The sequence below is a fragment of the Aythya fuligula genome, chromosome 2, assembly GCF_009819795.1.
Source record: "Aythya fuligula isolate bAytFul2 chromosome 2, bAytFul2.pri, whole genome shotgun sequence".
Classification (NCBI taxonomy): Eukaryota; Metazoa; Chordata; class Aves; order Anseriformes; family Anatidae; genus Aythya; species Aythya fuligula.
The window spans coordinates 147,617,778-147,629,060 of NC_045560.1; positions in this window are offsets into that span (position 1 = coordinate 147,617,778).

Sequence of the window (11,283 nt, forward strand, 5' to 3'; positions counted from 1 at the left end):
GGGAGGGGGGAGAGGAGATTGTTTTCTGAATCACTGAATGACAAAACAGCTTAGGTTGGCAGGGCCCCCTTGGGTCCACCTGGTCCCCCCCTTAAGCAGGGAGACCCAGAGCAGGGTGCCCAGGGCCACGTCCAGGCAGCTTCTGAAGATCTCCAGGGGAGGCCCTACAACCTCTCGGAAGCGTTTGAAGAAAAATTTGCAATTTTTGGAATCTCTTTGGTGCCGATCGACATCCGATCCCAGATTCCCACCCCGGCAGCCGTTTACATTTCAGCCCACGCAATGCAGTTTGGGTTTGGGGAGGGCGGTCTGGCTTGGTTGGGGCTTTGGGTTTTTTTCCCTGTTGTTTTGACTTTTTTGTTTTGTTTTGTTTTATGGCCATCTTCTACTGGTTGAAGTATTTAAATCTCTGCTTTCCTGTGCTCCTATGAAGCGAGTCTTCTCCAGCTCCTCACTTTTCCCAAACGAGGCCACTCCGTGGGTCTCTGATGATCTTTGCTACAATGCCTTTTTTTTTTTTTATTCCTGTTTGTTTGGTTTTAGCACTTTTTGTTTGAACACGCAGTGCAACCCCCAGAGGGGTTGGAGTGAGAAAATGAAGATGCTTCGTAATCTGAACTTGTTTGCGTTTCTTGGGCTGGTACAGGGACGGACAGCATGACCACGAGGCTGTCCGCCAGCTTTAGATGTTGCAGCGCACAACAGAAATTCCTGATTAACCCTTGCCACTAAATTCTTAGATCAGTTCTAGATTCCTGAGTGCACTTTTTTCAAGTCCTGCTAATTTTCCTTTGTGCGGGGTGTCTGTACGGGTGGGTGTGAGGAGGAAGAAGAGGAGGGAGAGCGGGAGCGTGCGTGCGGGAGCGGGTGCAGGAGCCGGCCGCTGGGTTTCTCGGACCAGCCGCGTTTTGAAACCTTCCCCATATTTCAGTACACTGCACAAACACAATGCTAGGGAGTTTGAATAAATCCAGTTTTTCTAACTTGTTGCTCATTTGTTGTAACTCAATAAAACAAAAGCTAGACATTTTGGTAACCTTTTTCTTGTCTCTTTTTTTCTTTTTTTCTCTTAATGAAAAACAAAGCTCGGCCGCCACCAGCGCCGCGTTGTGCAGAGGAGCTTGGGGGCTTCAGAGCTGTGATTAGGGTTGGAACTGGTTTTGCAGTAATCGGCTTTGCAAACGCTAACCAGATTAAAATGAGCAGCTCAGTCCACTACGGGTTTTTATGTTCCTGGTGTCAGATGGTTGTACGCCACGTGAGGGGGTCAGATAGTGCCTGGGAATAGGGAACCCTGCCGCATGCATGGGGCATGCATGGATTTAGGGCTACCTTTATATTGGTTGCCCTTACAACCTGAAGGAAGGAACAAATAAATGAAAGAAACCTTCCACATGACTCACCAACACAGAGTTATTTTTATTAATAGTCTGCACAATATTTAAGCACCAAGGGAAGTTTACAGTAAGTAGCGGGGAGGACTCGGTGACTTTTCCTACAATAAAGCTGTCCAGGACATTGCTGGAAGGGGCTGAACCAGCACCCACCTCCCTCTGGGGCTCGGCACTGCAGTGGCTGCGCTCACCCTGATCCTACACCAAAATCTGATGGCAAAAGGTACAGAAACCACCCCCGCTGCTCCTCCAGCCTGCTGGTGAGCACCAACACGGGCTGTGCCAGTGACCACGACAGCACACGAGGCTGCATGGGGCGATCCTGCCTGTGTGGAGCCAGATGTCCCGTGCAACCCCTTCTGTCCCCCCTGCATGGGCTGTCGGATGGCTGGATGTGTGTGTCAGGAGGCAACGTGTCTGATGGCTTTCCTCCAGGGCTGCAAACTTGTAACTGAAGCTAATTGCCACTTCTGCCTGCTTTGCTTACATGAAAGGATGCTAATATTTTAATTGCCCTTGTGCACAGTTTTTAACAGCCACTTGGCAGCTTAATATTCCAGTTTGTGTCTCTTCTGGCTGATGTGCGTGTAAGTATGCGTGTCTGGAGTGCTGACCTACTTTGTTTAGCTAGCAGAACTCCCGTGGCTCTCGGGAGTTTTCAGCAGAACAAGACCCACCTGGGTTGCCTGTATTTGCACAGCACCAGCCGCCGAGGGACTGGGGACTGGGGCTCTGCAGGATCGCTGCAATTCACCCAGAACAATAGCAGCAGCCCCGGAGTTTGTTATTGCAGAGATAATAAAGCCAAAGCTCTCCCAGAGCAAACAAACGTGCTTGCAGAAGAGCAGCAGGGCTTTGCCAGCCCCAGCCAGGAGTGCCGGCAGCACGGCCACGGGTTAAGGATGGGAGCAAGCCTCCAAATGTGAGGGTTCCTCTTGGAAAACCAGCCCCTTTTCCTTTTTTACACAAAAACATCCCAGTGCCACACAAAGGTTGCTTTAGCAGGGCTGCCTGAGCAAGTTTGCAGAGAGGGCACTGCGAGCAGGCTTTGCTGTCATTAATAACGACACGGTGACTGCAGCTCCAGGAGAGGCCAAGTGGCGAGGCACAATCAGGACGTTGTTCATGCTCCGCGGAGATCGGGGACGTCCTTGGGCACGGGGTTTCACTGCGCATGGATGCAAGCAGGCTGCTGATGCTGACTTTCCCCGTGCACAGTTCCACGGCCTGTCTAGGGCAGGCACTTGTGCAACGCTTTTTTTAAAAAAATATTGCTTGGGGAAAAGAAAAAAAATCCATCACAAGGATCCAAGTACAACTTGAATTAGGTGCCCTGTGCTTTCCTAATTTAGTCTGCTTGTGGATGACAAGTTGACAAGAGGATGGTTTTTGGTTACATGCACACATGGCCTGGTCCATGAGATGATCAGTAAATGAGACTCCATTTGCTTCTTGTTGTCGTTATTCAGGCCTTGCTTAGAAAAATAATTTCTTTGTTTTATTTTTTTTTTTTTCTCTAACTGATGTCTGAGCAGCTCAGGACTCCACCACCATTAAAGAGCTTCCAGAATAACTTGCAGCAGTAGGACTGGGCCTTGATCCCCCTTGCAGTGTGGAAGCTGAAGCACAGACATTTCCAGGTCCTCCCAGTACTAGAACGTGATTGAAAGCAGCCAAGGACTGCAGGTGTTTTTGCTGGCTTGGCCTTTTTTAGCTCTTTTAATGTACAACAGGGGGTTACCACTGATCCTGGCTGCACCTCAAGCTCCCACCTTGCCTGCAAAACAAATCCTAGATGTTCACAGCCAGCACCCAAGGAGCATCTCACCAAAGGATGAGCTGCCACGAATTTGATGCCAAACTGCCACCGCTGCTAGGTGGAAGGTGTAAAGACCGGAGTCCACCTTCTTCTTCTTGGCATTTCTTCCTCGCCAGCAGCCCTGCTGTTCTGGCTGGGCCAGGAGGACCAAAACCAGCCAAGTTTCATCTTCTGCACCAGCCCTCAGCAAGGCAGTCATGGGACTGCTCTGCCTGAGAAAACCAGAAGCCAAACTGGAATATTTTGGGGATGTTGGCAGGAGTCCATGGGACAATGGTGACCAGAATGCACGAGGAGTCCATAGGGAGATGGCCACACAAACTCCCCTGTCAACACATGCCTGACAATCCAGTATATGCCCAGCCATATAACCCATAGGAGCTTGTTGTTGCTACCAGTGGCTTATAATTTGACCAAATTTGGATGTATTTTGCTAGGGGTGATGAAAAGCAGAAGCGGTACAGGCCCTTTTCCTCCTAATGTCCTTTCCCTGAAGGGCACTAGAGCTTTCCTAAATCAACGCCCCCAGAAGTTTTTAATGGGAGCAGAATTTATTACTCCGATTTTATGGAAGTAATTGAGCGTTTTTTGGCTGAAATCTTCCATGTGTCAAAATTAATTAATTAACAAACACTTGACTTGGAGACTGGGCAGGGAAATCCCCATCCCAGAGTTACTAGCAGCCGGTTTTCTTGCCGGAGGGAGCACGGATCAGGTGCTGGGAACATCTCCTTTGCGATGATGCAGAAACCCACCCAGAGCAGCCCCATGCTGCCCTTCCCCATTCTGCTCACTGCGGTGCCAAACCCATGGCATCCTCCAGCCCGTTTGCCGTGCTCCAGGAGGAATTACATTTTCCCCTATTTTTGCAGACTGTGTGCATATATTGGTTAAGTACATTGTGAATTCACCCAAGCATAACAACACCAGTTTTAAGTTTTGCCCTGAATCTGCACACTGATTAGACTTCAAACACCCAAAGACTGGATTTTGTGGTTTTTGGAAGTTCTGCCTAGGAATCGATGAATTTAACACCTCTCACTTCCTGCATCCTTCAGCTGAGGGCCATCCTTGGGCAGCCACCAAAGCTCTGCTGACACACGCAGCAAGGCTGTGATGTGCCCCCAGGCATCACTGGCCCCAGCAGTCGCTTGTGACACATTTTGTTGGCACACATCGTGCAGGAGAGCTCAGGAAACACAGTCCCATCTGCTACCCACAGAGCTGAGAACTTCAGAGGGAGGAAAGTTTCAGAGCAGAAATCTCAGTGTATAAGTCTCTCTGCAGCCTAAATTATATTGCTTTTCACAAAGCCATTACTTATATATAAAAAAACTCATTTTGCAGCCAAGTTGTTGCAGGGGCCGTCCCAATGCCTGACTGCTCTTTCTGAGCAGAAATGTCTCCTCATTTCCAACCTGAACCTCCCCTGGCACAACTTGAGGCCATTCCCTCTGGTCCTATCACTGGTTACCTGTGAGCAGAGGCCGACCCCCAGCTCCCCACCCCTTCTTTTCAGGCAGTTGCAGAGAGCAATGAGGTCTGCCCTGAGCCTCCTCTTCCCCACACCAACCACCCCCGGCTCCCTCAGCCGCTCCTCACAGGACTTGTGCCCCAGGCCCTTCCCCAGCTTCGTAGCCCTGCTCTGGGCCTCAGTGTCCTTCTGGGATTGAGGGGCCCAGAGCTGAGCACAGCACTCAAGGGGTGGCCTCACCAGAGCACAGTATGGGGGAACTATCACCTCCCTGCTCCTGCTGGCTACAAGTACCAAAAAGAAACACTGTCACCTGGGAGAGACAGAATTAATTACAAAGGCACATAGAGCAACATTACAAAAGTCAGCTTGGTGTCTGGATAGCAAGAAAAGTGTACACCAGTGATGGAAAGGAAGCTTTTTTTAATCTCCTGAAGAGAAAGAGGACTAAGGTTGTGGAGATGAGTGAAATGGAGCACGTTGGTGGTCATTTGATTGGTAACTAATGGAAAGCTACAAGTGTGGCCTACAGGCCTCGAGTGTAATTCTGAAAATATTCATAGTACAGCAGGAAAAGGGAACGGTGGCACAAGCTTCAGCGATGATGGGGATGAGGGGGAACCATCAGCCCCAAACACCCGGCTCAACTGCAGGAAGCCACAGTGGGGTTTTCTCCGTTTTTTTACTGCCATCAGACTTGCTCCAAAACAGTAGCTCTATTAAAGTATTACAGTCCTCTTCATTTAAGTGTCGTGTAAAAAACACACCAAGAGCAAACTGGCTCAGGCAAAGTAAATGGGGTGTCTGTAAAACTTCTTAATGCACAAAATCATCATCTCAATACACAAAGCTGGACATCTCCCTTCACTGGAGTTGGCTCCAACCTGTGATCCACATCCTCCTGCCTCACCCGATAGGTCATGTTTGCCCCTCAGAGGTTTAGGTTCAGCTCCCCCAAGCCTACCTCAAGCTGACCAGAGGATGCTGAGCAAGGAAGCTGACTCTGGAAAACCACAGAGGCCTGCTGGAATTAAAATTAGCACTAAATTTGATCAGGTGATGCCATTCTTACTTGTGACACATGCAGAAATAAAGAGTGCACACAGGCGTTGAGCACAGTGGGCAGTGCTAAGAGGGGGCACACCTGGAACAGCAGCAGCAGCGAGAGGATGCCAGGATGATCCTGGCACCACAACAGCTATGAAGAACATACTCCAAGTCAGGGAAGCCCAGCTCCAAACCTTTTCTCCAGCCCAGCTTCAGCTGCCACCAGGCTTGAACCAAAGCTAGAGGCAAAAACGTGGGCAGGGAGCACCCAAGTTGGGGCCTATGGGGTTTTTGCTGCATGCTGCTGTGAGAGCCCAGGTGAACAGCCCAGAGCCAGGAGCCCCAGCCAACCCCTGCCCTGGCACCTCAGCAGCAGTGTGCTGGAAGGCTCCCTAGCAGGGATTTAAACAAAAGGAATTTTAATCTTTTTTTTTTTTTTTTTTTTTTTAAATGAATGCCAGTGTTTGAAAGGGGGTGGGGGGAGAAGATGGAAATTTTAACATGAAGCCACACGCTGAAGGTCACAGAAAGGCAAGGCAGGCATTGTCTCCAGTAATATTAAAAGGAAGACCAACCCTGCTGTGTCAGAGAGAAAGAAAAAAAAAATAAAGAATGCTTCTTTTGATTGGAAAGAAAGTTTCTCCATGCCCAGTTGTGGTGCAGCATTGCACAACGGAGACTGCTGTGGCTGGGAGCAAGGAGAATTAATTACTTTGCTTTCTGAAGCATGTGCGGCTCTGCGCCGCCGTGCCAGCTTCAGGAACGATAAGCACTCACCCAAAGAGCATGGGGAATTTTTTTTCCTGGTGTGAGTTGTTTTGCCGGGCTAAATCACAGGAGGCTGCTGAGCTTTTTGCTTTGTTTTCTTCACACTTGGCCTAAGCTTGAACCTGGGGAGCACCAGTTTTGTGTCGGCCGAGGGAAGGGAACTGGCCTGAGCGCCCATGTCTGCCAGGAGGCGCGGCGGTGTAATTGCGTTAGGCAGCAGCCCGTAGCGCTGGCAGATGACAGCACCTCGTCACAGACAGGGTCATGACGAATGCAAATTTCTCTCTGGCCCACCTACTCTCTCTGTGGGTTTTGCTTTCAAGGGCATTCCAGCATCCAAACAAAGCCGGACCACGTCTCTCCCCAAGCGAGCAGGCGGTGGGGCGGTGGCACTGAAGGATGGCTCCAGTGCTTTGTCCTCAGCTGCGCCGCAGCAAGTCGTGTTGCAGAACGGGCTTATTGATGGCATGCCTGGCCTTTCAGGGCTTTGAATTGTTTCCTTGAGTCTCTCGCTCACGTTTTTCATTTCGAAGGAGATTTTTTATACAAGCGACTGGGGAACTGAAGTCATACAGGTTGCTGAAGCTTTCCTCCTCTGCTCACAAACAACTTCCAGGTGTCCCTTGGCAGGAGAAAAATGGTTTCACCCAGTGAAAGCACCACCCATCAGTTCAGGAGAACTGCAGATGCTGCCGCACTGACCTTCAACAAGCAAAATCACACAGCGTGTGCATTTTCACCGTAGTGTTGACACCCCTTTGAAAAAGAGCGATTCCCACCTCTCCCAAAGCCACTGCTTATGGCCATCTGCGGCCTCAGCATGCCAGAACTGCAGCTCCTAGGTCTGCTCTTCATCCCAATTTCATGACAAAAGCTGCTGATTTACCTACGCTGTTGCAAAAGAACTGAAGGATGCAGGCATGGGGCGGTTTTTACATCAACAGCTCCTGCCGACCCGTTAGCAGACTCTTGCAGCAACTCGCGGCGCGCCTCCTCCTAGAGCTCTCAGAAGTGGTAGAGCCAAAACTGATGTCTCCTCAGCAACCTGCACTCACGTTCTTAGTTCATGCTTTAAAAAAAAAAAAAAAAAAAAAAAGTGAAAGCTGTTACAAGCATAAGATTAAATAGAAGAGCTATTCAGAGCTTATCAGGCTTTCACCATCCATTTCTCGATGAAAGCTAGATCTGCCCTACTTCCCATGCCTTGCAGAACTGATTTTAATTTGCTGCTCCTGTACAACAGCCTTCGGTACCTCGACAAGCCAAGACACAAACTCTTCAAACTCTTGGGCTAGGAAGATCAGCACTTTTCTGGATTTATGTTCTCCCTGAATTACCATACGCAAGTAACGATTTCTCTGTTGGCACTTCTGTTTGTTCAACACTAGATTAATGCTTCAAATATGATCCAGACTACACGCTTCTTAAAACCATCACCTCTCAGTTTCCAAAACAGATATACAGGGACTGGGGAGGGAAATTATGCCCGCATCCTATCTGCTGCTGCTGCTATTCAAAGCTAGATTACACCAATACACTTATTTCTTGTTCCCATTTCACCTGTGTTCACCAGCTCTTCAGTGGGGTTGCAGTACCAGTCCGTGACTGTTTTCTAGCACGCACGCAGTAAAGCTGAAGCCTGACACACAGTGGCATTGTCAGAAATAAATGCAAGTCCACAGAACTGCCCTCATTCGGGCAACAGCTTGAAATTTTAAGGTACACCTCTGGAAGAGGGAAAAATCAAAGCTATGTAGGCGAGATAACCATTGAATGAGGAAGTGTCAGCCCTACTGATTTGGCCCACAGGCAAATTTCGCTTGAGTGAAAAATAAAAATAAAATAGTAGCAATACAACAAGGTAGAGATCCAGCACAAGTGACCTTGGCAGTGGCAATAACGCCAAGGGAAAGGCCACCAACGGGAAGGACATCCTGCTTCATGCCTGAGGGCACTTCCACGGCAGGGCGCTCCTCCCCAGCCCTGTGCTTACCCACTCCTACTCCACAGAAGCTCCCCCAGCAAATTAGCAGGAATAAGCCCCTCTCCATTGGTTAAAAACAAAGAAACAACCCAGATAAATGGAACTGAACTCCCTCTGGCTTTCCAGCTGTGGAGGCATCAAGACTTGGATACCCTGCCCTGAGGTCAGAGGTGTTACCTTGGCAATTACATGGACACAATTGCTTTCCTGCCCCCCTTTTTGCTATGTTCCTCCTAGTTTCCTTCCCTGTCAGCAACATGCCCACACATCCCTTGAAGATATTTAGTGTTTTTTTTTCTCTCCTCTTTTTGAGCAGTGCAGCTAGGGGTCATTATTAATCACGCTGCTTTCCATTCTCCATTTCTCTGCTCATTGTCCCGTGCCGCTTGTTGAGAACCTTATCTTTATTAGCTGCTCTTATCACGACTCGATTACACATTACCAGAAACACTCCTTACTCAGCAGGATTTCCTCGGGATTGCATTGCTTTCAGCTTCAGAAAGCAGCTCTGTGGAGCGAGCCACTCCACCACAGCCAGCCCAGGAAGTTATTGATCTAATTTAAGATGCACAAGGGGACATGAAAAGCTGGAGGATGACTTTGAGGAGCTGGCAGGAGCGGATTTAGAGGACAAAGCATTTCTATAGGGGAGGAAATGCATTAGCTTATGTTGTTTGCATTGGCATTCAATTATGGAGTAATTATTTGGCCTCGGTGAGCTGTGCTCTAATGGCAGCCACAGAGCTAAGATCCTGCAGCACGGGGATTGCATCCAGCTAAAACGTCCCCCATCCACTTAGTTACTCAACCAAATAACACAGCTGTACGGCTAGTGTACCTGTCTGCTTCCAAGAAATCAGACTGATGCAGTTCTTAGGGATTTACTAGACCTTCAAGCACATCACCACACCACATACTCTACTGATAGTAGAATTGAAGGGGAAAAAATCCCCTATCTCATTGCCCAGGGAAGTTAAAAGGCATCAACTCCTATCAATTTCTCTTGCTCCTTTATCCTTCCAATCCCCTGCCCCAAGCACATTACAGAGAATAAATGGTTTGAAAGGGCAGAGTGAGTGCAAGGGTGCGGGAAAAATGCATTCTTAGAGGAAAAACTTTTCCTTAATGGATGTCTTTCTGAACCACAAAACCCCATGTCTCCGTCCAAGGACTCCACAGCCTGGTGAACCCTCGTAATGCCAGGCACAGGGTAGGGACAGGCAGCCCAGGCAAGATGTGGGCAGAGCTGGGTTTGATTGCTTCTCCTTCCACTTGGGAAGAATGGCACCATCATACCATTGCCACAGCCCTTCGGATCCCAAATCTCTGCCTACACACAGCTTCTAGGGCTGGCTCAGGAACTAGGAGAAGGTCTGGAGAATTCATTAGACACCCAATTAACAGAGCTGGAAAAAAAAAGGACACAAGTTTTTCTGGAAAAGCAGGAGCAAGCTCCCAGAGCATATATAGAATTAGAGGACAAATTTTCTGAGCCCTACTACTCACCTTCATCAGACCATCTGAGAGACAGAGTTAGTGACAGCTGAAAAAGAGACGACCGCGAGCAAGGGAAGAGGTATTAAACTGGTTCTTCCCTGAAGAGGGGAAAAAAAAAGTGACTGGTCATTTACTGCCTGCACAACAGGCACCAGAAGAAGCAAGAGAAGATTATAAATTGCTGTAAAATCAGTATTGCTCCTGGGCCCGTGATTTTAAGTATCAAGACAGCTTCTGAAAATGGTTTGAAGCTCTTCTTCATATACACTGGCTGTCACAGCAGGCAATGGATGAAGAGTTCCTGTTACAACCTGCTCGGGCTCTGTAAATTGATGCAGATTCACATTTTGCAGGTGGAGCTGGTGATTGATCCAGTGATTCCTGAGAGACTCTTCCCTGCCACTGCAGAACCAGGCTCGGAGCAAGCACAGGGAGCGGGTGCAGGTTTGGTGGAGGAAGGCTGAGTCCATCCCTGCTCCTCCTCCAGTGCTATGCTAAAACATTTTCGGTTTTAAACAGTTTCAGATCACCAAGGGGAAAGGAAGATCTGAACGAAGTAATGCTGTTCTCACTAAAACATACAGGAAAACTAAAAAGCAGATCACAACGACCCCAACGAGAGCAGCAGACCTGTTAGGAAACTTCCACTAGGAATGCAGAGCTCCCCCCCCCCCACCCCCCCAGTCTTCTCCCCTCTCATGGGTGCAAAACAAACTTTTTACTTAATCACCTGCTAGACAACACTGAGCGATGCCAGTCAAGTCTCAATGAAGACAACTGCTCCCAAAGAGCCCTTCCAGTTGAAGTATGTGAGGTTTTTTGACTTTAAAACAAGCTGAGAGGTCCGCTAGGGTTAACTACAACTAGCCAAAAAAACAACAACTTGAAAACAGAGGGAAGCATCACTATAAAGAAGCTTTCTACTTTTAACTACCACTGTAAGGTGATGTGAACACCATAGGGTGAAGAGATTTACCTTTCCTTTACCTCTGAGCAGGCAACATCCTTACACCACTGGTTACAATGCTCATTAATACAGGGATCTACCCATTGTCCTTTAATCCATAGCAAGTTCAGGGGCTGAACACATTTCTTTTAAGAAGTGAACGCAAACATTCCCATGCAAGATGACAGCTTGCAGTGTTTTTGTTCTCAAATGCTGCCTGCAGTTGCCACGACCCCCATCACAAAGGACAACCATCTGACAGGTACTGGTCTAAAGAAACTTGGCCTCAAGAGCTAATCTGAGGTCTAATGGCAGCTCCAAGTTCTGCTCACATTATATTTACTCTTCCTAGAT